The following is a 27795-nucleotide window of genomic DNA, read 5'->3' on the forward strand; positions in this document are numbered from 1 at the left end:
AGTTCTTTACGATGTCAACCTCATTAAAAAATGAAATGTCCCCTTTAGGTTTAGAGGACATATGCCTCGTCTGCATTTTTTATGCTGGGGGCATCAAGATTGAGCAAGGTTTGAACGCATTCAAGCTCGTTAAAAAATGAACTGCCCCTTAAAGTTTAGGGGGCATATGCCTCGTCTGCATTATTATGCTGGGGGCATCCATAATCGAGCAGTTTTTGTACAGAGTTCATGCTCGTTAAAAAATAAACATAAATTGTGAGCAATCTTTCCCTACAGTTCAAGCTCATCCAGAAAAAATGAACCGGTAAATAACCTTGAGAAATGTAACCTTTGACTGCCATATTAAAACCCTTGGTCGTGTTCTTGCAGTCTCACCTCCATCCGTTCATTTGGCCAATCGTTCATCTCCATATGTTTGTTTACCCATTTTGAGGAACAACTGCGAAGAGTGATTTCACTTAGCCATCCTTGTGACACTGTCGTGATTGGAAAATTCCAACCTGTACCTGGAATCTGCTGCTATCCCTGTTCATCACTCGTTCCTCAAAAGACGAGTCTTCTTTGAGCTCTTTTCACTGACTCGTAAAATATGAAAATTTTGCCGAGTTTTGGCCTTCCAGCTCATTAAAGCGACCGGAAAGCCATCCCTCCTCTAGATTTTAATCTTTTTGGACCTGAGGGATTATTGCACAAAAAGATCGAGCGCTTGTTTTGTTCGGCTCGTTAAAGCAATCGAAAATTCATCCCTTCTGTATTGTTTTATACTTTTTCGGACTTAAGGGATTAGATGACGAAAAAGGAATTCTGGAGTTGACTTTATGTACCTTTTCAGACTCTCTAAAAATGAAAAGGACCGAGTTATCCTTGTCGTTAGACTCGTTAAATGTATTAAATAGCGACAAACTTGTCTTTAGACGAGAACGAGTTTCCCTATCGCTAGGCTCGTTAAAACATAGTGATGGGCTTGCCCGAAGGGCAGGTTATAGAACAAGCATATGTTATCCTCCTCAAGCTTGACAAAAATAAAGAGGTACTGGTCAGCAATGACTGGGGAAAAATTGGGAGAACCTCACAGCTTTAATGGTAGCAAGTCGCTCTTGAACATGACACTTTGTCCTCCGTATCACATCGGGTTGGGTTGTTTCATTCACCGGTCTCATAACCATGGTCCTCGCCACACCATCCACATTTGGGGTAATGCTACCAATCCATCACATCAGTGTCGTTATATGTTCAAGAGATGTTGTTCTGCAAAGAGTCAACCGTGTCCCATCCACTGCCATACATTGTCCTTCATTCATTTCATGACCGCCACCCTGAATCATACATCACAGTTTGTTTTCACCTCATCACAATCACTAGCTCCGTTCCGTGTCACTGATGTGGGATTCATTAAGGCCCTCCTTTGACGGATCGCTCCTTGTCGACATCAGCTCACTATCCAAGGAGTTGATCTAGGAACACCCCCTTCAGTACTTTGAAGCTTGCATGCCTCAATGGCAAGTTTCTCACTTCCGGCGACAGGTATACATCAATGACCTTCGACCAGAAGATTTTGCATGGTGGTCGACGCCAAGTCCTTTATTCCCACCATGTGAATTGTATTGCCGTACCTTGAGGGTCATCATCCTTATCGGTGATTCCTCTCGCGCTTGTTAACGGTTTACATCATTGACCGGTAATCAAGCGATGTCTTTTCATGTTCGACTTCAAGAAATTCTCACATGGATCGACTTGTACATCGAGTGAAGATCGGAAGAGATTGAAGACCCCGGATCTAGTTTCATCCATCCGGGCTGTGATATATATTCAGGATATAAAAACATTTGATATGTACATCATTACAGCAGATGATCATCCTTCTCAAAGGATGATAATTTCAGCAGAGAATTATCAGTCTACCATCAGACGATCGTCTGTTCTATGTACCAAAATGTATTTATAAAGCTGAGCATGGGAATGCCCGCCTCAGCTAGATCATGAAAAAGTATGAAAAATAATGTATTGTATTGTATCTTATTACAGGACACTTCTCAGCAGATTGAATGAACTTCGGATCCTCCTAATAAAGCATTTCACCCGATAAACGACCTCATACTTTAGGGGGCATCTGTTATAGACAATTTTGTGCCTTACAGCAACAGGTATGAATTGTCAATAATCCAAGGGATCCAAAGTTCCCTAAACATGATGTTCCTACCCCTAGAGGAACAAGGTCAGCAAACCAACAGCTCTCAAATCAATTCTCCACCTGAAAACACTCAAAAACAAGCAATCCTGAAATCAAAGCAGGTGCTCCACTAGGCTTTTGCGCTGAAACACAACTCCTCCATGGTGTACCTGCGTTGCAAAGCAGGTAGAACAAAGGCCACCTGCGTTGAGCGAGATTGGACAAGTGGCACACTGAGTCATTGCTCCAAAAATGACACTTGGATCAGGGATTTCGCCTTGTGATGAGTCAGAGGCTCTGTTTCTCCAAGTGGAAGCAAAGTTCTCCAAGTGGACTCAAGAACTGAAGATCAACTGAAGAGAGAGAGGACACAAGGCAGCTACACATCAGTTGCAAGCTGACTCATCCTTTCTCAATTCATCTATATATTGAGCTCTCTCCTATGAGCTCAAGAGGCTGGAATTTTGTGCAAAGTAATGATATGTTGTTGGTTTCATCATAGAGCTATTGGGTGATTGTTTGAAGGAGGTGAAGAGGAGAAATTCTTTCTGCTGGGAGGTGTTGCTGGATTGGAGCCTTCAATGGTTGTAACACTCTCGGAACCTTTACTTCTTCATTAATAAAAGCTATTGAGGTTCTTCTATATGCTCTTGTTTCAATGATATATTGTGATAATTGTATATTTTATTTACACTAATCCCTGAATCAGTTATGATTGCATGTTGCTTGTAGTTTCCTTCTTTGCTATTTTGCAGGATCTCATTGTAGCTGGGCCAGCAATAGAGCAAGGAGCTGGGAACAAGCAGCCATAGAGAAGAGTTTGGATTCGACATTAAGCGCAAGGCAACGGTTAGTGCATTCTTTCATTCTCTTTTGCTTTCATAAAGAAGTAAACCTTCAGTAGTTTCCTTTACAGTTGTTGCTGAGGTACTATCACCCTTAGAGTGGGATAGGGTCATCCGAATCGGATACTTTTCCATACAACACAAAGGCTTGGATGTATTGGAGATAAGGGACTTCAAATACTGCATGGTACTAGTATGGTGGAAGGTATGTCTAATTTCTCTCTAGATTTTGATTTCTATGAACATTGTGTATATGGGAAGTAAAATCGTGTGAGTTTCCCCTTTGGTGCTAAGAGGGTGAAAGAGATATTAGAGCTTGTGCATAGTGATATCTTTGGAAATGTTTTGGTTCCATCTCTGGGTAAATATGTGTACTATGTATCATTTATAGATGATTTCTTGAGGAATGCATGGATATATTTCCTCTGGAAGAAATATAGAGTTTTTGACAGGTTTAAATAATTGAAGGCTCTGACAGCCCCAAGGGCTAGCTCAACTGGCTGAGTCCCCGTTGTTAAGTACCTTTCCGATCAAGAGATCACAGGGTCAATTCTCCTTGACGTGCTTGGGGTTAGGCCCTACTAGTCTCACCAAAAGGATTTAAAAGATTCCCTTCGGGGTTGATCTACCTAGATTTTCCTATGGGAAAAAAGAATAAAAGGCTCTGGTGGAAAATCAAACAAAAAAGAACATCAAGTTGTTGAGGATGGATAATGGTGGAGAGTTCTCCAAGAAGGAATTTGAGGATTTCTGTAAGAAGTGTGGTATAGCACAATAGAATAATACTCCATACACACCTCAACAAAATTGAGTTGCAGAAAGAATGAATAGGGAGTTGATAGAAAAGGAAAGAAGCATGCCCAATGATGTCGGGTGTTAGGCCCCTATACTACTAGTGTAACCCCTTATTGTTATTAGTATAACCCACTTATTATATTGATGTACCCATGTAGTGCCCATATTGTTACTGTTGTGCCACATAGAAGCCCACTATTGTTATTATTGTGCCCTTACATTATTATTGTTATGTCGGCTCTAATTATGTTATGATCCCTTAGACTCCTATATATAGAAAGGAGGTCTTTTCATTTGTATCATCCAAGAATTGTTCATTTATGTAATGTAAAGGAGGTTTCCCCCTCGAAGAGGCTGAATTCTAAGGCGTTGATCTATCTTTTCTAACTTTTCTTGAGTTGGTTTCATAACATCGGGTTAGGAAAGTTATTATGGGCAGAGGAAGTGAACATTTCATGCTACTTGTTTAATAGATCACCTTCATCAGCGTTGGAGGATAAGACTCCACATGAGGTATGGATTCGCAAGAAACCATCTCTTTCACATCTTAGGGTATTTGGTTGTGATGAATATGTACATGTTCCAAAGGAGAAAAGAACCAAGCTGGATAGTAAATCTGAAAGGTGCATATTTATTTGGTATAATGATGGTTTAAAATGTTATAATATTTAGAACCCATAAACAAGGAAGGTTGTGTACAACTACGATGCGATGTTTAGAGAGGTGAATAATGTTGTTAAACATGAATTCCTACCAAAGGAACCTGAAAAGATAATGTTTGAAGTGAAGAAGGGAGAATCAGACTCTACACCAAAACATGAATCAGAAGAGGAAGAGCCACAGACTCCAGTTTTGAGAAGACCAGTTCAAAAGAGAAGGTAGATAGAGAGGTATAGTTCATCTTCTTTCTATTCAAAATTTTCTTTATCTATTACTGGTGATGATCCCAGAACTTTCAGGGAGGTAGTGGATTCAGAGGATGGAAAACTCCAGAAAGAGGCCATGGTTGATGAAATGACATCTTTGGACAAAAATGAGGCTTGGGATCCAGTGGAGTTGTTAGCTGGAAGAAAACCCATTGGTAGTAAATGGGTGTTTAAGAAGAAGATGAATGCGGAAGACAAAGGTGGATAAATACAAAGCTCGATTGGTAGAAAAAGGTTATTCCCAAGTGCCAGGAATTGTTTTGGTGATATTTTTTCTCTTGTTCCCAAGTTAGTTTCTATTAGATTATTTTTATCTATTGTCACTGCTTTTGATTTTGAGGAAGAATAGATGATGTGAAGACAACATTTCTTCATGGGAATCTAGAATGACATATATGCATGAAGCAACGAGAAGGCTTTACGGTCAAGGGTAAGAAATAATTAGTATGCGGGTTAAAAATGTCTTTGTATGGGTTAAAACAGTCACCAAGGATGTGGTATTAGAATTTTGATACATATATACGAGGACTTGGCTTCATAAGGAGAAAATCAGATCGCTGTGTGCATGTGAAATTAATTGGTGACCATCTTATTTATTTGGTCTTGTATGTGGATGATATGTTGTTTATTGGAAATGACAAAGAAATTGTCCAAGATTTGAAGACCCAATTGTCCTCCAAATTCGATATTAAGGATCTTGGTGCTGCAAACTATGTTTTTGGCATAGAAATTAAACGAGATCAAGAAAAGAGGAATCTCTATTTAAACCAGGGGAAGTATGTCAAGACAACATTACAGAGTTTTAATATGCATGATAGTAAATTGGTGAAGGTTCCTATTCTTGTAGATGTAAAGTTATCTATTGAACAATGTTCCAAGACACAAGAAGAGGAAGATGACATGCCTGGTGTTCCATATGCGAGTGAAGTTGGTAGCTAGATGTAGCCAATCATGTATACTAGACTAGACATTGCACATGCAGTGGGAGTATTGAGCATATCTATGTCAAAACTAGGGAAGGAGCAGTTGATAGCAGTGAAACGGGTTTTCAGGTATTTGTGTGGCACTGGTGATTATGGTTTGTGCTACTAAGGAGGACCATAATTGAATAGAGTTTTGGACATCCATGGATTTTTGGATGAATATTGGGTTGGAGATCTAGATCGAATAAGATCTACAAGTGGGTATGTGTTTAACCTGTTTGGAGGAGTAGCCAGTTGGATGAGTAAGAGTTAGTCTATAGTGTCACTTTCAATTACAGAGGTAGAATACATGTAAACTACTCATGCAAGAAAGGAAGAATTTTGGTTTTTGATATTGTGTTGAAGTATGGGGTTGGTAAAATGAGATATAAGGATAGATTGTGACAAGAAAAGTGCAATTTTCTGGACAAAGAACCCTACTTATCATTCCAAGACAAAGCACATTGATGTTCATAATCACTTTGTGAGGGATATGGTTGAAGACAAAAAGGTGATGTTGGTAAAGGTGGACACTTTTAAGAGTGTCGCGGGTGCATTGAAAAATTCTATGAGCATTGAGAATTATTTCATCAAGATTGACTTGAAGTCGGTTTATCACCAGGTGCCTAACGAACCCTCCGATTTATAGAATACTACCTCTAGATCTGAGGGACTTTTCGAATGGTTGGTCATGCTGTTCATATTTATGAATGCCCCTGCAACCTTCATGAGACTAATGGATGACATCTTGTGACCCTTCTCCAATGCTGAACTTGGAGAAATGCACCTTTGAGCTGACCCAGGTTCAATATCTAGGATACATTATTGATGAGCAAGGTGTACATGTGGACCCATCCAAGATACAAGTCATTCGGGATTCACCAACCCCAACCACTCTAACAGAGCTCCATAGATTTATGGGCCTTGCCAATTTCTACTGTAGGTTCATGTTGCGGTTCTCTCATATCAGTTGGCCTTAAGTCAAGTCACCAAGGGTGGAGTGAAAGAAAAGTTTTTTTGGATGGAAACCCAACAAAAAGCATTCTCCGAATTGAAGAAACGTCTTTGTTCTGCACCATTGATCACATTACCAGACCTACAACAACCATTTGAGATTGAGATAGATGCCTCTGACTATGCTATTGGTGCAGTTCTTACTCAGCATGGGCATCCAATGGCTTACCATAGTGAGATACTTTCAGACACAGTCTGAAAGTACCCCACTTATGACAAAGAAATGTATTCCATTGTGTAAGCCTGCCATCATTGGAAGCATTACATTCCGGGGAAGGAAACGATCATCCACATAGACCACCGACCTCTACAGTTCATATAGACACAAGAGAAGTTGCAGAACAATCTCCATCATAAATGATCCACCTATCTACAACAGTTCCATTTGAGTGTAAGAAGGGAATCACCAATAACGTTGTTTATTGCCTCAGCCAACCACCGATCATGGCGTTGGTCACTGTGCTCGACTCCTATGGGAACGAGAGATTGGGTTGGCAAAATATTTACAAGAGCAATCTAGAATTCAGTAGCATATACCAGACACTCCTGGAAGGGAAGCAAGTTCCAAATTTTCACCTTCAAGATGCACTGTTATTCCACCTGGGACACATCTGTGTTCCTTCAAGTGAGCATGCCAAGATGACTTGGGAGGCGCACTATAGTCAGGTCACTAGACATTTCAGAGTAGAGAAAATAGTGGCTATATTGAAGAAGTATTTTTATTGGCTGAAACTTTGTCAGGATGTTGGGAAGTACATTAGATCTTGCACCACCTTCGCCATTTCTAAACTATCCATCAAGAAGCAAGGGCTATATACTCCTCTACCTACTCCTAGTCAGCCTTGGGAATCTGTCTCCTTGGATTACATGTCAGGCCTTCCTCCTACTAAGCATGGGAACGATTTCATTTTCGTGGTCATCGACAAATTCTCTAATATGGCCATCATGGCGGCCTGCAAGAATAGTATCATAACAGAGGTCACTACTAAGATATTATTTGAGCGAGTGTGGGTACACTTTTAGATCCCATAGTCCATTGTCTCGTATCAGGACAACAGATTCCCGAGTGCATTTTGATCAAGTCTCTAGTCGATATTGGATACAAAAATTGCTAATTCCGCAGCTTGTCATCCCCAAACTTATGGACAAACATAGGTTGTCAACAAGATGATCATACACATTTTGTGAATGTACAACTCTAAGCATCCATGCACGTGGGATGAAAGTCTCCCCTATGTCCAAAACAGCTACAACAAAGCTCTCCATAGCTCAACAGGCCATAACCCCTTTCAGGTAGGGCTGGGATTTCAACCATTATGCCCCATTGATGTGGCCATACCATTTGCAGCCACTCAAGTAGATCTGTCTCATCTTTAATCTGAAGCAGAAATGGCTAAGAGCTTCATTGGGCACATTCAACACACTTGCCAACAGGTCCATGATATATTGGACAAAGCCAATGCTAAGTACAAGCAACGCCATGATCAACATCGAGTGTCGCACAAGTTCTAGGTGGGCGATAAAGTTTGGCTACATTTGCAGAAGGAGCACCTTTTGAACCCCATTGCAAGCCTTTCCCACTCCAATATGGGCCATACACGATCACCAAGGTCATCGGTGACAATGCCTACGAGCTCAGCATCCCACCGTTCCTTGGTCTTCACCCAGTGTTCAGTGTAGATCACCTTCGACCATACTTTCCACCATTGTTGGACACATCTGTCATTGCATAACAACTCACACCAACAGAGCTCAACCCAAATTGCATGGAACAGGCCACAACTGATCAGATCATGGAAACACAGATCAAGAACACTCGCCAATAGAGGATATAGTTATAACGAGTTGTCAAATCAACCAAACTCCTTCACTAGGGCAGTGGTTCAACAGGGACCAGGTTCAACAAAAATTTCCTCACCTCTTGGAGGCTCTGCACGCAATGGGGACCATTGCTTCATAAGCGGGGAGGAATTATCTAGGTGGATATCGCTGGCTAACCGCCTATTCTACCTAGACCCCCCAGGCAGTTTCATCTATTTCCTTGTTCATTTCATCATTTACTATTTTTATCAGTTTTTCGTGTCCTGAACATCCGGAACAGTTTTGACCCCCTAAATGGCACTTTTTTGGGGTCTGCGGTAGGCACGTAACCTTATGTTGAAACTTGTAGTACTCAGTGAGACCTTTCCAACAACATATCATATGCTCCAAATGGAGATAATATGACCAAGTTATGACCCCGGGAAGTTGGCTACCCAACTAACCCCAACGGGGCCCACAAACTCTTGGTGTTACATCTCCTAGGGTTAGGGCTTTGGTTGTGTAGGGTTTTCTCAGGTTTTCCAATAATAAATAGGCCCTTGAGCCTCATTGTAACACAGTTCAGAGGCATGTATCCACCACATCTCTTCTCAGAGATAAGCTACCATCACCCGAGCTATCATATTTCCATTCTCTTTGTAAGCATAGTTCAATATTTTTCTATTAATGAAATTAAGTGGTTTTGTTGTTGCATATCTGTGTTTATGATTATAACGGTAATTTGTTGCATTCCTATTTAAGTTCGTATCATGCACCCACTTTGAATTATTTTTTAGACACCATCAAGGAACAATATTACCCTATCTGAAGCTATGAAGATAAATACATAAAGTGGACCACGCTATGGCAGGAAAGGGACCAAGATGTGTCGAAGTTCACAAATTTTTTCCATATCCTTCACACGAAGCTAGGTAACAAGGATTTTGAGCAACATTTGGTACTCAAGTACCATGGCTGTCTACACAAGTACATCTTAGATGAGATGGATTTCCTAGACATCTCCTCGTTTGGTGCCACCTATTGATATGTTATCAAGATTGAGTAAAAATTTAAACAAAAAAAGCGATACTTTGGATATGTGAATTTGAAGCAAGGGAAAGGCGCCCCAAACCACATAACAAAGGACAAATCCAAGGCAGGGCGACTTAGGATAACTCAATGAAATCGTAAGAAAATAACAACACCATGAAGACAAAGAAGGACACAGGGAAATGGTGTGAGTTCCATAAGATCCCTACTCATAACACAAGTGAGTGTCGAGCTAAGTAGTCACTAGTGGTTGAGCTGAAGGCTTCTGAATCAGATGCATGTTCTGACTCTGAGTCAGAAAACGACAAGGGGAATGAAAAAGGGAAGAAAATTATTGATGCAAAGCCTAGTTCCACCATTGCCACCACCAAGATCCAGAAGGATGAGCTCGAAGATCCAGAGGAGGTGGAGTAGCGCTTCCACTCAGAGATGTGGGTGAAGGCTGCTCTGCTACAGTTCATTGTCGATAGCGGGAGCCAAAAGAAACTCATTTCAATAGAGTTCGTGAAGTGGTTGGGACTATTGACCACACCACACCCACAATTGTACACCATTGAGTGGCTTCACCAACGGCGAGATCTCTGTGTTAGCCAGTAGTGTCGTCTTCCCTACAACATCAGGCCCTTCACAGATGAGGTATTGGGTGATGTTGCTCCTCTTGAATTTTCTGATGTTTCATTAGGCAAACCATACTTGTGGAAGTGACATGTTGTGTATGAGTCTAGGCCTTGTTAGGTTCCTATACCAATAGGAGTCATAATTTTGAATGGATGAGATTTAAACTTGTAATATGTACATACCTTTGCTCATGCCAATGTTTTCCATACTCAAAAAAGAAAGAAAGAAAGTTTAAAAAATGTAAAGAGGGTATGTCCTAAAAAAATAATCAAAGGACAAAAAGAACAAAAAAAGTCAAAAAGAGGAAAAAATATGAAGCCCAAGAAAAAGAAAAAGACCATGAAAGTGTGCAAGTCCAAATGCCACTACTATTTACTTTTGATGTATAATAAATGATTGTGTGCAACTTGTTCCTTATGCCATAATCCATGATAGTCAAAATGTTTAAACTTGGCTATTCATGTTTCCAATTTCATGTTGATAGATAGAGAATAAAATCTGACCAAACAGTGTAATCTTGGTGGATGATTAGATTAGGTAGATTAAAATAAAGGAGCTCAACTGTTTAATTTGAGTTGGATGTAATAAGGTTAGATTTAGATAGTTTCCTACTGTAAAGAAAAGAAAAATATTTGATAAGGGTTTGCTAGCTTAAATGCACCCTAATAAAGTGAAGTAAAAATGGTAGGATGAGTAGATGGGTAAGTAGAAGAAAGGTTGTAGAATTATGATGATTGTTAGATAAAAAGCACATTTATCATCCTCCATCATGAAAGTTCCATGGGAAAATAGACAATCAAGCATGAAGTTGAAGATCAAAAGGCAATTAATTAACTTCCCTCACTCATTTCACCTTTTACTTAACTAATTTCCCACAATAAGCTTAAGTACCCAAAATCTTAAGTCAAAGGGGCTCAGAACATTTCTCTGACTTCTGGAGGGACCAGACCCTCGGCCCAATGACTTATAGATCTTCAGTATTAAAATCCCCTGTTAAACATTTACCCCCTTTCACTTCCCCACATTTTCCCTAATAAACCCCTTTTCCTAAAGGATAAAACTCTATTTTCCTTGGAGAAGAGATTACCCCCATGTAAACCCCTTTTTACAAAAAAACCCACAAAAACACTTTAAGCCTAAGTTATAATGTATGTATGTGAAAAGGAAATAAATTACAAAAAGACATTATACTTAGTGCAAATTCATTCTCACCATCTCCATTTCCATACTAACATCTAATTTTTATGTATATATTAATTCCCGATGAATTACCTTTTCCCGTATATATATATTAAACCCCTTTAATTAATAACCCTGCCCCGAGTTTGAAATATAAACTCTATTATACATTAAAACTTGACAAATTCATATAGTAAATCGATTTGCGATTAATTAAGTTAAATCCTTCCACTAATGATCCTGATATCTTAACCCCGCCTTAATCTCGCATTAAACCAAAATCGCCGCGCTTAAACGCCCATCGGTCCCCCCCATTACCTTCCGAGAAAATCCATCGCCTGACTACCACACAATCTCTCCCCTCCCCATTTGACAGCTCGTGTTGATTTCGGAAGGGCCCAAATTCCAAACGTTACCTGCCCGAAAAGGGTTGTTTTCCGCTAGGCCCTCGAGGCGACGTGGCGCTCAATGTATGGAATCGGGTGGCCTCCCCCCAATACCGCCAAGTGCCCAAAAGCTGTGCGAAACAAACCACTTACTGCCATCCTTCTACATGCCAAACAACCACTATTCACCACTGCTACGCGACGAAGGACCATTGTACACCCATACCTGCCAAATTGACTTTTTGTACATAAAGCCAGAAAAGCCCCAAATTATTGTTTTTATCATTTTTTTTAACTAAAAACTTCCATGCACACGCCTACGGACGTCCAAGCTGTCAACCCATGTACTATTACTCCCTGAAGATGCTACAAATCTCCCAAATCACCTTCCAGCTTGCTCATAGCTTTTTCAACCGCTCACAATTGCCAGTTACGCAGTTCAAACCTAGTTTTCTTCAAAATTCCACGTATTTAAACCATAATCCACTAAAAACCATGTCAATTTTAGAGCCAATTGCTGAGTGTTCTTAATTTAAATTAAAAAGAAACTCTGATAACTTAAACCCACCTGGAATTAAACCACCTTTGCCCCAAAAAGACTGAAAATTCACTTTCCCCCATTCTCAAATCCACAAGAACTGAGAATGGCTGCCCCAATTGCCATGGATTTCCAGCCAATTTCAACTCCCCATCTGGAAGTAGACCATCTCCCTCTGGCCGATAAAGATTTTCAAATAAAGGACACTACGGTCCTAGAATCCCCATTGAAACTATATTGCAGATACAGAGACTTGTTCCTCAATCGTGCTGACAAAATCGGACTTTGGAAATCCAATTTTCCAAAATACCAATTCCTAGAAGTCAATATTTTCCCTGAAATTGTCCATTATTGCCACACAAACTATATTCCCAGCCAAAGAGCAGTGATGTCCCCTGACCAAACCATACTTTTCACCATCACTGCTAAGTCAATTAATGAAATGTTGCAACTACAACTAGGTAAAAATCTAACCCCTATTTCCATTGGAGACCTATTGGACTGTGTTAAGACTCAGGTTGTTCCCTTTGACTCCTAAGGGAATACGGCCGAGGTAACCACAAACCAATCTTTGGACTGCAAGTCCTAGCCTACCTGCAGTCAGAGAGGGCTCTCTCTTTATGATTTAGCTTTGTTTAAGGGATGATTTTAGGCTAGATATGATGCACATGAGTTTTGTTTGAGTTTGGTGGGATGGTTGATCTATTCAAGCAGAGTTGGCATGCAAAGTGTAAGAAGTTCAAACCATTGGCCATGGAGTCCATGAATGTGAACTGAACGGTGCGTTTTCTTTGGCAGAAGAGGGGAATATGGAGCAGGATAGCTACACATGGCACAATGATTAATGCTGGAACAAGGATGAAATGGATGTCAGGGGATGAGAGGCAGTTAAGGATCTCTCATCCAGCCAAAGAGGGAAAGTGGATGAAGGCTAAATAGGAGCAATGAAGAGTTTCCTAGACAGTGTTCATATGTGAAGGAAATAGCTTAAACATGATCAATTAAGTATGCATATTCATCACTAATTCGGAGGAAAACATAGAAAAGTAACAAGAATTGAGGGCAGAGGGCACGAAAACCAGTTCTGAACTATTCCTTCTTCCTGCAACTTAGATTATTATATATAGAAGATACAGATACATATAAACTGATAAACAGAGGGAGGAAAGACTTATTGGACCATGAGCGAGTGTTATGAAACCAGCTCAAAAAAAGATAGAAAAGAGAGATCCAGGATACTTCTGCATAAAATTCTCGTCCTCCCATGTGGAATCTTCAGCGGATAAGTTCTTCCACTTGATAAGGTACTCTGAAATTGATCGATTTCGTAGCTGTCGAGTTCTTGTTTCTATAACTGCTTCCGGTTCCAATATAATTTTTCCTTCTTCGTCAAGTTCTGGCAATATTGTTTGAACTGGGAGCTTGTCGCCTATAACCTTCTTTAAGCATGAAACATGGAAAACTGGGTGCAATCGAGAAGCTGCAGGAAGCTCCAATTTGTATGCCATAGTACCAATCTTTTGCAACACCTTGTACGGACCATAATACTTTGGTGATAATTTATTATCCTTCTTAGCTTGCTTGAGGGACATTTGCTTATATGGTTGTAGCCGTAGGAATACCCAATCACCTACATCAAAACTTCTTTCACTGCGATGTTGATCTGCCTGTTGTTTCATTCTATTCTGTGCCAACACAAGGTTATCCTTTAAGAGTTGGAGGACTTGTTGTTGATGTTCGATGTGATGTTCCACTGCCTGAACCTTAGAATTTTCTCTTAAATATGATGTGATGGATGGTGGTTGATACCCATAAAGTGCCATAAATGGGGTCATTTTTGTTGCTGTATGAAAGGAAGTGTTATACCACCATTCAGCCAGAGGCAACCATTTGACCCATTGTGTCTGTTTATCAGATACAAAGCAACGAAGATATCCTTCCAAACATTTGTTTACTATCTCAGTTTGCCCATCAGATTGAGGATGATAAGATGAGCTATGAGCTAACTGAGTACCAAGACAAGAAAATAATTCTGTCCAAAAATTTCCAGTGAAAATGGGATCTCTGTCACTTACAATAATCTTTGGGTTTCCATGTAGCTTTTGAATTGTTTCCATAAATGCAGTAGAAACTGTACTGGCTTTAAATGGATGTGATAATGCACAAAAGTGTGCATACTTGGTAAGTCTGTCAACTACCACCATGATGACACTCTTTCCCTCAGACTTGGGTAAACCTGTGATAAAATCCATTGATACCTCCTCCCAACGTTGGCTTGGAATGGATAAAGGTTGTAATAGACCCGGTGTCTTAATTGTTTCAACTTTATTTTGCTGGCAAACCAAACATTCTGCCACAAACTTTTGAATATCTGATTTAAGGCCATCCCAAAAAAATTCCTTCTTAACCCTGTGGTAAGTTTTTAAAAATCCTGAGTGCCCTCCTAAGGGAGAAGTGTGCAATTCCATAAGAATCTTTTGTTTTAGCTGGGAATTCTTACAGAGGTATAAGCGATCTTTGTACCATAACGAATCATTTTTCCAGCTAAATGTATCAGATGTACTGGAATCTTGTTGTAGCTTTCGAATAAGTGCCCACACTTCTTCGTCATTCTTCCATTCCTCCCTTGCTTCATTTATCCAATCTGGTTGGATAATAGAAATAGCGCACAACAATGCTTCCACATCCTCATCCTTTCTTGAGAGTGCATCTGCCACCACATTTTGCTTCCCCTTTTTGTAGATGATTTCAAAGTCATAACCCAACATCTTTGTGACCCACTTTTGTTGCTCTTCAGAGGATAATCTTTGTTCTAAAAAGTATTTAAGGCTATCATGATCTGTTTTTACCTTGAAGTGTCTTCCCATTAGGTAGGGTCGCCATTTCTTAAGTGCATGGAGTATTGCCAACATTTCCTTCTCATAAATAGCTTTTCTTAAAAACTTTCCCTTGATTGGACGACTTTCAAAAGCAATGGGTCTTTCATCTTGCATTAGAACAGCACCAATTCCATTTCCTGAAGCATCACATTCCACAATAAAGGTTTTTGTGAAGTCCGGTGTAGCTAAGATCGGTGCTTGGCACATTGCCTCTTTAAGATGTTCAAAGGCCTTTGTTGCTTCCGGAGTCCATGAAAATGCATCTTTCTTCAATAATGTTGTTAGAGGTGCTGCTATTCTCCCATAATTCTTAACAAACTTGCGATAATACCCTGTCAACCCAAGAAATCCTCGCAAATGCTTTATGGATGTGGGGATTTTCCATTCCTTAATGGCTTTAATTTTGCTAGGGTCTACCTTAACTCCTTCATGAGATACAATATGACCCAAATATTCCACCTCCTGGACTCCAAAGAAACATTTGGATCTTTTTGCATATAATTGTTTCTCTTCCAATAGTTGTAGCACCCTGTCAACATGTTCAACATGATCCTTCCAAGACTTGCTGTAGATAAGTATATCATCAAAAAATACTAACACAAATTTTCTAAGGAATGGTTTGAAAATTGAATTCATCAAACCTTGAAATGTTGAAGGTGCATTGGTAAGGCCAAAAGGCATGACCAAAAATTCATAATGACCCTCATGAGTTCTAAATCGTTTTCGGAATGTCTTCAATCTTCATTCTGATTTGATGATATCCTGAACGAAGATCCAACTTGGTGAAGTAAATTGATCCATGCAATTCATCCAGTAATTCATCAATGACAGGAATGGGGAACTTATCTTTAATAGTGAGCTTGTTGAGCTCCCTATAATCCGGACACATGCGCCATGATCCATCCTTCTTGTGCACCAATACTACTGGAGCAGAGAAAGAACTTTGACTCGGTTGAATTATACCAGCCTCTAGCATTTCTGCAACCATACGTTCAATTTCACTTTTTTGGACATAGGGATATCTGTACGGCCTGATGTTTGGAGGAACACTTCCTGGAATCAGATGAATAGCATGATCATGATCACGCATAGGTGGGAGACCTTTGGGAGTCTCAAATACCTTGGAATGATTGTCCAGGACTTTTTGGAGATCTGGAGAAATAGATGATTCTAATGTGGAAACATCTAGCGAACATAATTGTGCAATTACACCCCTTTGCTCCTTTTTTAGAAGCTTTGTCATACCATTAGAGCTGATTATCTTTCCTGGTTTCCCTGCAATACCCCTTAATTCAACTTCCTTTCCTTCCACAGAAAATTTCATGAAAAGTTCTTGAAAATTAAAAGCTATTGTACCCAAGGATTGTAGCCATTGGACTCCTAGTACAACATCAGCACCTCCCATTGGAATGGAAAGCATTGGGCTAGTCAATACATATTCTCCCATGGATAGCTTGATATTATGGCACTTTCCAGAGCAATTTATTGTTCCTCCATTTGCAATCATCACTTGACACTCTGGTGCTGGATATAGGAAGCAATTCAATTCTTTTGCTACCCTACAATGAATAAAATTGTGGGTGCTTCCTGAATCAATCAACACTATTACCTTTTTCTTCTTGATTTGTCCTTCTATCTTGATGGTTTGAGGAGTGGTAATTCCCGCCAATGCATTACAAGATATGGTCGGATTTATTTGTTCTTCATATAGGCTTTGTTCCTGGAATATATCCTCTTCTTTTGACCTTTCTTGCTCCTTTTCTTCTTCCTCTTCACAATCTATGTAGAATAATTTCTTCTCAGCACACTTATGACCTTTTGTGTATTTGCTATCACAATTGTAACAAAGCCCTTTTGCTCTTTTTTCTTCCAATTGTTGTGGTGTCAACCTTGTAGGTTGTGGAAGACTATGGGCAACAACACTTCCATCTTTATAGTTGTGAATGGTATGCTTCCTAGTTGCCATAATTTTGCTTTCCATTTTTCTTGCTAACCTGAATGCCTTCTCTAATGAATCAGGTTCCCAAAGGCGCACATCATGTTGGATATTATCCTTTAAAGATCCTATGAACACATCAATCCTATGCTCCTCTGGAATATCTTTTATCCTTATGTTCAATTTTTGGAACTCCTCAATGTGCTCCATTATTGAACCCTTTTGTTTGAGATTCATCAATTGGCTAAAAAAAGTGTTGCTTTTTGTATCCTCATAATGTGCTATCAATTCTTCCGTAAAAATTGCCCAAGTGATAAATTGTTTACGAGAACAAAGCCATTGATACCATACAAACTGATTTGGTTCCAAATATAAAGTTGCCATACGTACCTTTTGTGTGTTTTGCACATTATTGAGATCGAAGAATTGCTCCATCTGTAATATCCATGTGGCGGGATCCTTGCCATCAAACTTCCTCATATCGATTTTCGGAACATGGTGAGTCTTCGATCCAACATTAGATTCTATAGAATCATGATTAATATTTCTTTTGTTCTCATCATGAGTTTCCTTTGGTACTCTTTCACCCTTAGTGACTATTTCTTGTAGCAACTTATCCATCTTATCATCCATGCCATCAATTTTAGCTTCCATGCCATCCATCTTAGCTTCTACACCTTTCTTTAAACCATCCATCTTAGCTTCTACATCTTTCCTTAAACCGTCCATTTTAGATTCTGTTGCTTTTTGTGCAAGTGACACTCGTTGCACTTGTTCTTGTAATTTTGATATATCATATAGCATTTCTTCTTCTTCTTCATGAGTCATGCTAGAGCCTTCAGGCTCCTTACTAGGTGTTTGCATTTTCTTTCCTCGTGGCATCTAGTTCTGAATTTGTGACCTATAGTAGCCCTCTGTTTCCTCTTTCCAATGCCACAAGTCTGACCCAAATTGGATTCTCCAAGGAAGAGTTATGCGAAATCTCCCACAGTTACTTGATTATAGACTAGTTCAGTAGAGCGAACTTGGACGACGTGCCACGTGTCACTGTTTCAACCTTTGACTCTGAAAAATATATAAAAGAAAACTACAGTCCGTCCTCTTTCTGTACCTTCTTACGAAATTTCAATCTGATGCTCAGAAAGAAAGTTATGACGATTTTCCCTAGGTCACCTGTTTTGAGTGTAATTCAAGAGTCTGCAAAAAGACCAAATTCCTCAGATCATATCTCTGCAAATATCGCGCGAAAAACTCTGAAATTCGGACCCAAGGTTCAGCGCAATTTCTTCTCAAATGGGTTTTTTTTGCGACTTCTGAAACGTCACAGAAAAAAAGTTATAGCGAAAATGCCACGATGACCTGTTTGGAGCAGCGAAACCCTAGAATCCAAAGCTCTGATACCAAATGTTATGAAACCAGCTCAAAAAAAGATAGAAAAGAGAGATCCACGCCTTAGAATTCAGCCTCTTCGAGGGGGCAACCTCCTTTACATTACATAAATGAACAGTTCTTGGATGCTACAAATGAAAATACCTCCTTTCTATATATAGGAGTCTAAGTGGTCCCAATACAATCAAAGCCTACATAACAATAATATTGTAGGGCACAACAATAACAATAGTGGGCTTCTATGTGGCACAATAGTAACAATATGGGCACTACATGGGTACATCAATATAAATAAGGGGTATAACTACAATAGTAATGGGGTAATCACTAGTATTATAGGGACCCAACAGCGAGCGTGAGAATTCCATACCAAGCTCTTCAGACATTAGAAGCACAACCAGCCATTTCAGATGCAAACATTCCAGCAATCTTTGATTACAGAGGTTCTTAAACTTACAGGGCAAATCCGGAAAGAGGAAATCAACCAACCAACCCTTTTCACTATACAGAGGGAGCTCTTTATAGAGAAAATATCTACAACAGCAGATCTGAGACAGATCTAAAGAAATAAATGCTTCTAACCTAACATTTATTGAAAATAAATGAAAAAATGTCTATCTAACAGCTGCGCTGGGGCAGCAGCCTCAAGAATGGATAAATATTGGTCCTTTGCTGCAATGCGCTGGCAATTTTTCCATAACTGCACCTTGGGACTTGCAGCACTGCTCCTATGTGTCTTTGTACACTGTCTCTACAAAATATGGGCCTTAAATCCTCTTATCATGCACCTCTCAAGCGGTTTTGCTGCCTTTAGGTGGCCTTATGTGCATTAACTTTGATCTGGTGAGCCTTAATGGCTTTAAATTCCATCACTGATACTCTTTGACTTAAATGGATCCTCTTTAATGCTCTTTTGTTGTGGCTTTTACTGCTGCATTGATATTCTTTGAATTCTCGGCCGAACTGATACTCTTTCACTGAATCGGACCCTTTTCTTTCCACTGATACACTTTGCCGCTACAAAATTGCCCTTGCCTACCACTTTATGGCGAGATTTGACTGCTGCCGTGCCTTCCGTGGCCTTTAAAATTGTTTCGGCGCTGGCCGGTCAAAAATCATCAAAAAGGAGAAAAAACTGCATAATGGTGGAGGATCTGCTTCGTGCTGGGGCCGTGCTCGCTGTGCGGATCAAATCTGGGCTTTGGATCGATCAAAAATGGTTGTAGGATGCATGTTTCCCTTTGAAGACGAAGTGCGTGCGGGCGCCAAACAAAAATCATGAAGAAATAGCCTCTCTACCTTTTAGAAGGCAAAAACCCCATTACACAGGAAATTCGATGAAAAACAGGGCGGGAGCGATCACTGTAGCAGAGAATTAATCTGGGTCGTTGGATCGCGTGAAGGAAGATCCAACATCTGGCGCTAAATTGGCGATCGGCGGATCGGAAACCACAAGGCCCCCGATGAGCGATGAACCCCGCGGACCCGATCTATTATAGTCCCTTTCTTTTATGGATTTCGGGTCCGGCCCATCGGCGAACCCAAATCGGTGGATTTTAATAAAAATGGGTCATCGGACCCGAAATGCCCTTCAAAACTGCACTTTATAATATTTCGGCTCCGGCCAATCGGAGCCATATATGGGAATGATGTGATTGAATATGGGCCGTTGATCTAAGGGCCCGAATGGGTGGCTACGATTAAATCGTTGTTTCGGCAATCAGCGGGGCGGAGGGTTTATACATATGCGATCACCGAAATGGGCGATCGCCGAAATGATCAGAGCCGTTGGATGAGCGGGGTGATCGGACGGTGGACATTAAGTCGCAATATCGCTATCGGGGAAACCTGGGGGCGGGCCTTTACGTGTATATGCGATGCGATAGTGAAATAGCGATGAGGGCTTGCGGCGTGACAAAACATAAGTTTTGCAAAAAACTTAAGTTTTGCGGAAAAACTGGAGAAATGCGGTAAACGGGGCATAACGATAAAGCGGAGATATATGAACAAGTGGAGATGCGCGATAGGAAGCATTTGCGATAGCGATATCACTTTCGGGTGCGATAGCGATATCGCATCGGAGGATGGCGAGGGGACACAAACAGGGGCATACATGTTATTGCGATCGCCGACTGCGAAATCGCATCGGCGGGTTATATCGGAGCACAATGCAAAGGGGCCAACTGTCGACTGCTTCCTCCGACTGCGATATCGCGTCGGAGGGGAGGAATATTAGATCGGAGGAATGTTTTGATGGATCAAATAAAGGTTTTATATGATCGGAGGTGGTTTTTATGATCGGAGAAGGGTTTTTATACATGGGATAAGGGTTTTCAATGCATCGGAAGGAGTCTGATAGCATTAGAAGGGATTTTTTATGATCGGAGAAGGGAAATATGAGATCGGAGGTGGATTTTCATGCATTGGAAGGGGTTTTAATGCATCGGAAGGGGTCCGATAATCAAAAAAGAGGAATTGCATGCCTTGGAAGAAGTCCAAATGCATTTGGAAGATGGTTAAGGAGGAAAAAGAGGGTTCTTGCTAAGTTTCAGACAAACTTAGCAATTCCCAAGCACACTTATGGTTATTTCTCAACCAAGGGGAGGGGATATGTATATAGGGGAGCTATTTAGTGATTTTTAGTAAGGGGAGGGGAAAATAGATAGGGATTTACATAATAATGTTAGAAGTTAATATGAAAATGACAAGAAAGCGCTAAGTATAGGAATGCTTAGGCTTAAAAGGGGAGATAGAACTTTGTAGAGGACATATGAACACTCCTCAAGTAAAGCAGATCTTTACTAAGGGAAATGATATGAAAAATGATGAATTTAAGAGGTATCAAGCAGATCTTGACCTCTTTAGGGAAGTTAGTGAATGATTTGGGGAAGAGGAAGAAGGGGGAGTTAGACATGCCTCGTTTGAGCTGCTCCGAGTGAAAATTGCCTCATATTTGTGATCTGAATAGGTATAACACTTGAAAACATGAAATGGATCACAAATGATCATTTAGCCACCACAAAACTACCTACCCGACCTACTTTACCTAGCATTTTGTCTTCTTTTTGGTTTGGGTGCACTTGAAATAGCAAACCCAGCTTTTCATTCTTTTCTTTTTGCTATCCTCCTATCTAAATCGATCCTTATTTCATCTGGGGGCTCAGATTAAGCTGTTGAGTGCCCTTGCTTCTCTACCTATCTACAAAGTCTACCAAGATTAAACAGTTTGGACAGATAGTCATCTCTATATTCTAAAACATGAAATTTAAACCTAGGGAGGCCAAGATTACATTGTTTGGCCTTCCCTTAACTTAGCAATCTTTCAAAAATGGAACTTTTGCAGCATGGAAAAGATGAACATTTTTGGCACTTCCACTGTCAATCATGAAATATGAACACCTATTGCAATAGGAGGCTAACAGTGGCTCCACATGGGGATGGATTTTCCTTGTGAAAAGTCAAGAACAGCAGGTCAGAATGCCTTAGTCTTCAACTGTTGCTGTAATCTAAAAAAATTCCCCTTGCTGGCTTCTTTATTGTATATATGATAGCAGACTTGAAGAGCTTAGGGCCTTCACTTCGGGCTTCAACTGCAGCAAGCTGCTATCCAAACAGAAAACTGAAATCCTACCTACCTACTCTAATCAGCACTTACTTTACTGGTTAGGTGAAATGAAACAGCCAATGCAGCCAGTTAAGTATTATAAACATCCATGAGCTTTGCTGCTTGTGCTTGCTGGTGCTTAAAATGGAGATCTTGCCATCAGATATAGCTTTGTTGATCTTTGAGAAGATCAGGAAACTGCTGACCTCCTTTGCTGAATATAAACACTGTACAAAAGGGTTCTACAACATATATACATTATTGCTGAGCTGAAATAAACAACTGTACAAAGGTTTAGGATGATTATCATGCCTTTGAATTGGGAAATCACCAGCGTCCTGATTTTGAGCCTTACAGCCTGCTAATGGAGCAGAGTAGTGATTTATTTCATCACTCAGCCTGTCATTTGATGGATCATACAAAACATGGAATGATACTTGCAATTTGTTACAAATAGGCCCAGATGGCACTTGACTGATTGGCACTTGCTGCTCCTCCTCTTCTTCAAATAGCTCAGAAGACTCAAAACAGAGTGGGCGGGGATCCACTTGGATCATTTGATCATAAGCAGTGGCTTCCGAGTCTTCTTCTGAAATCTGACATTCAATGGCAGTTTGGGGCTGCAAATCTAGAGGTAATGCATTAGGAGCAAGGATTTGACTCTCCTCTAGATGGTCAGTATCAAAGCACGCTGACACTTGATTATTAATTGCATGATAATTCTCCCTAATAAACTAAAAATATTCAAAACAAAAAGGTAAAGTTCCTTTGTTGAAATCAAAATTTTCTGCATTTTCCTCCTCTTCATAGCTGAAATGAGCAAGATGATCACTGATTTCTACCTGCTGATCCTGAACATTGCTTTCTTCCAAAATAGACCCAGATTCCTCTACACGACTGATTTGGATTTGAGGTGCAAATTCATCATCAAGATCATATTTTGGTAGAAAACTTAAAAAAGAAAAGCTATCATATTCACATAGTATATCAGGAGATTTCTCCTTCACACATGGCTCTATGAATATGTCATCTGATTTGTGGTAGGTTTGTTCGTGAATATCACTACTTTCCTTCTGCAAAACAGATGCGTTCTGGTGCTCTAGACATTCAACTTTCATTGTGATCTGCTGCATCCTTTCCTCTGCTTCTTTTAACAAATAAAGAAGTTTTTCTTCTTGCTCTGCCTTGCGCTGCTTTTCCCTCATCTTGAGATTTGCCTCCATGTCCACAGCCATGTCTTGCATCTGTTTAATAGTGGACGGGCTTCTTTCTCTCAAATGATATTCAATTTCTGCATCAAAAGCTCTTGGATAATGCAATAGAGCTAAATCAGGAGGAGGTCTTATATTCAAAGGTATAGAATGATAAACTTGATTGAATCGGTCGGAGAATTGTTGAACTGATTCATTAGGAAGCCTTTTTAATTGATCATATTCTTCAATGAGCGAGAGGAAATTAATTTTGATCATCCATCTATCAAGGAAGAGTTTGAATAACTGTTGAAGATTAGAGATGCTAGCCTCAGGAAATGCTTTAAACCAAGTCCTAACTTTGCTTTGCAAAGAAAGGGCAAAAAGCCTAATACTAACATCCTCATCTTCTACTTCAAATATATTAAGATAGTCTTCAAAAGCTTGGATATGCTTTTGAGCAGTAACTCCATTCTCTCCATCAAATCTTGGGAGATACTCAGGGTGATCTTTAGGCAAAGGATTGAGCATGGGAGGCAAAATGAGTGGCTTATATCTATCAGGAACTCTACGAGGCACGGGATTATGTACAGGGATTGAATGACTGGGCTCGATATGAACAGGGATAGGATGATTTGCTTTGATACTTGTTTCCTCCTTGGCTGCATGATGATCTTCAGCAGCATTTAAAGGCTGTTGTTCTAATGTGCAAGGAGGGCTTTCCTCAACATTTTCAAAAGGCAAATCATAAAAATCAAATTTAAACTCGTCTTTAAAATACAATATACACAGCAAAATTTTATGGAAGAGAAAGAACATGACCTCTTGGATAACAATCTGAGTCAACAGCCTGATCTGCTCATATATTTCTTTTGGGTTCATTTCTCCAGCGGAGTCTTTATTATGAGGATTATGTGGAGTCACCAGGTGGATAATTTAACTTTGAAGGGTCTGATCTCTGTCCACCAACACAGATCAGAGCTAATATTAAATAAATCTGAAGAAAAGGGAGATTTTCTCCAGGAAACAAAATATTTTTGAGATTTTTTGAGATTTTTTGAGATTTTTTAATTTTTTGGGATTTTTCAAAACAACTTTGAGACTTATTCGAAAGGCAAACTGATCAAAAATGGGGATTTACAACAATAAACAAATGATCCAGGTCCCCAGTGGAGTCGCCAGTATGTTAACACTCAGGTTGTTCCCTTTGACTCCTAAGGGAATACGGCCGAGGTAACCACAAACCAATCTTTGGACTGCAGGTCCTAGCCTACCTGCAGTCAAAGAGGGCTCTCTCTTTATGATTTAGCTTTGTTTAAGGGATGATTTTAGGCTAGATATGATGCACATGAGTTTTTTTTGAGTTTGGTGGGATGTGTTATCACAAAATCAGGTACTGAAGGCTGCCAATCAGCAAGATTCTGTGTAACTATTTCAAACTAGGCTTTAGACTAAGGCTTAGCCTCCCTAGTCAGAGAGGGCTCTCTCACAGACTATGAATATTGACTAATGACAAGGAAAGATGGCTAACTCTTAAAACACATGAAAAATAAGCTGGCTGGACAAATATCAAAGTGATTCCCATTGGGCTTATGGAGTCTCACACATCTCAGCAAACAAAAAAACACTATCCTTTCATAGAAATCAGGGCACTTTACATCTAATGTTCAAACATAACTTACATAAAACACAGTTTGCCAAGGCATACAGGAAGTCAGAGCATGACACATGAGTTCTGAGTGATTATGCAGTAACAAAACTGTAAAAGAACACTAAAGAGAATAAACCATCATACATTTGAACCATTAGATATATTGTGAATCCTGAGAAGAAACAACAGTCATTTGCATTACTGAAATCTGCTATACATAAACCAAAATAGTCTTGTCTTTTATCAAAACATCCAACCCTAATTACATCCAAGTCTGATCTATATATAGGAATACATTCTTAACCATCTTGAGCTTCCTCCTCCAAGATGAGGGGAGCTCGAAGGTTTCTATTAACTACTCCTATCTTCTGTTTAACTAACTCATTAAATACATAAGTACTGAATTGTAATTACAAAGAGTCCTAATTTAATCAAAACTCAAAATATGTCCTCCTCGTAGCATGATTCCTTCTTGATTCTTGACATCTGTCTTCTTTCTGTTTTGGCTGAGATATCTTGGAGGAGAATGCAATGAACAAGCTGGCTTTGGATACTGGTTGTGTAGATGGTTCATTAATCCTCAAGATAAGTCCCCTGTTTTCCCGGTCCTTGTCTCCCATCATTCTTCACAAATTAAGTAACATGTTCCCAGCTCTTTAATTCCTTAAAAATTACGAGCATCACCATATTCCCCAATGTGCTAGAAGCTTTGTTGACTTAACAGGTGTATAAACCAAAATCTCCGTATGCATTCCCTATCAGAACCCTAATAATCGGTAATAAAGTACCTTTATCAAGGTTTAACTAAAGACAAAAATATTTCACCTTTTCCAAAAGGCACACTTGTCATTCTCTGCATAGCTAGAATAGTCTTATGTGGTCTCCCTTATGTTCCTTAGGCATTTTCTTCAAAAATTTGCTGATCTCATCATTAACTGTTTGTTTTCATCATAAAACAGCACCTACAGCAGTTTCGTAGCGCGCTACGAAACTGCTGTTTTTGCTAAAATATAGTATATTTATATTAAGGCGTCCTTTGCTTGAACTTATGACTCTTTAGACTCCTTCTACAGCTGTCAGAGACTTAAATGACTTCAAAATAATGGAGCTTAAACAAAATTGACCAAAACTAAGAATGGCACCTTTTTCTTCAAATCAGTGAGCTAGTTGACCTAGCTGTATCTTCAAATTTGCAACCTCCTTCTTTAAGGCTTTATTTTCAGCTCTCAGGCTCATGTTCATCTTTCTGATGAGTTTAGCTTGCTTGAGGGCTAGAACCGTCCATGTATACACATCAGCCACTGAATCTACCTGACCCACTAGGTTTTTGCTACCTTTTAACACAGCTCTTCAGTAGTTGGCATATCTAACTGCAAGCTCCTTAGTAACATTCTTCACCTGAGCAACTTCATTAACATTCTTCACCTGGACAACTTCATCCTTTGCTGCTCCCGCTTGGTTCTTTATGGCTATAACATTTCCTCCTTGGGTAATAATAACCTTTCTGTTCTTGTCTTTATGCTTGACTGCCTCCACTGTTTTGGTCAATACTTCAATTACTTCCGTTCTGGGCATCTTTACAGCTTTCTCTTCTTTATGCACCTTCTCAGCTTCTCTAACTTGTTTCCTTGTAACTAGCCTTCGTGGTTTGAACATAAAATCCTCACTAGGTTCATCAAACCTAAGTCTCTTCGAAGCTTTTGACTTCTTAGTGCTCTCAGGTGATGATTGAGTTAAATCAATATGCATGGGTTCAAGATGCACCGGTTCTTCCTGCTCAAATTCAATGGCATCAAGCAAATCACTTAAGCTGGCCTTTGAAATTGGACTTTCATCTACAGCTACTGATTTACCCTTCTCTTTGCTTAATTGACTCCTTGTTTTAACTCTTGATACTCTTTCAGACCCACTTGATCCAGGTACATCTTTCTTGTGCTTAACCTTTTCCTTTGATGATGGCTGAGATGGCTCTTTAAGAACCAAGGGCTTTACTGGTTTGTTCAACTGAGACTTGGTTTTCTTTTTATCCCTAGTCTCCTTTCTAAGCTCAGCTATTGTAGGTTCCTTCACTGATTCTTCTCTTTCTCTAACTGGCTGTGGGGTGAGGCCTGTCTTACTCTGGAAACCAGCCATATAGATGAAAGAATTCCAATCCCTGCCAATTTTCTGAAGACCATCCAGCACTAACAGTTTGACTAGACCATGGTGAAATAATGATGTCTCACAGTCATCCTTCCTTACTTGAACTTTATCACACATCTTGCTGAGACTACGAAATAGGTAAAATGGAATATCTATAGATGCTTTACCCGTAAAATGCAGCAACAACTTAAAATGATAGGAATAGACTTTGTTATATCTGCCCTCACAGGTTAAATACTTTTGAATACAGGTAAGAAGCATAGCATAGTGTTCTTTAACATAACTTCTAGGCACAGCCTTGGTTAGATCTTCAGGCTTCTTTCAAGAATTCCTTGCAGGGGTTCATATCAAATTTGAAGTTTTTAAACCACTCCTGCCCTCCTCTCGGAATCTCAGTTACATTAGCAATAGCCTCTGGAGATACTTGGAATTCTAACATAGACACTTTAGAACTTAAACCTGTAAAGTTCAAGGCAAACTCTTTTGTTACCTGAGTGTGGCCACCCTTCAGTTTTTCACAGAAACTCCAGCAACCAGCATCTTTGAAAGCCTTTCTTACACCTTCATCTCTCAATGCAAGATCCAATCCTTCAGGCTCTGCCCTCTGACACCTTCCAGACCGATGCTCCTTCTTCTCCATTACGCTTTGAAATCTTTCGCACAGAGAAACACCACCAGCCTCAAATCAAATGGCAAATTCAAAATTTTAGAACGCAGGCTC

Source organism: Pinus tabuliformis, chromosome 3_2, assembly GCF_031772625.1.
Source record: "Pinus tabuliformis cultivar Carrire ecotype Pingquan chromosome 3_2, CPIR1, whole genome shotgun sequence".
Lineage (NCBI taxonomy): Eukaryota > Viridiplantae > Streptophyta > Pinopsida > Pinales > Pinaceae > Pinus > Pinus tabuliformis.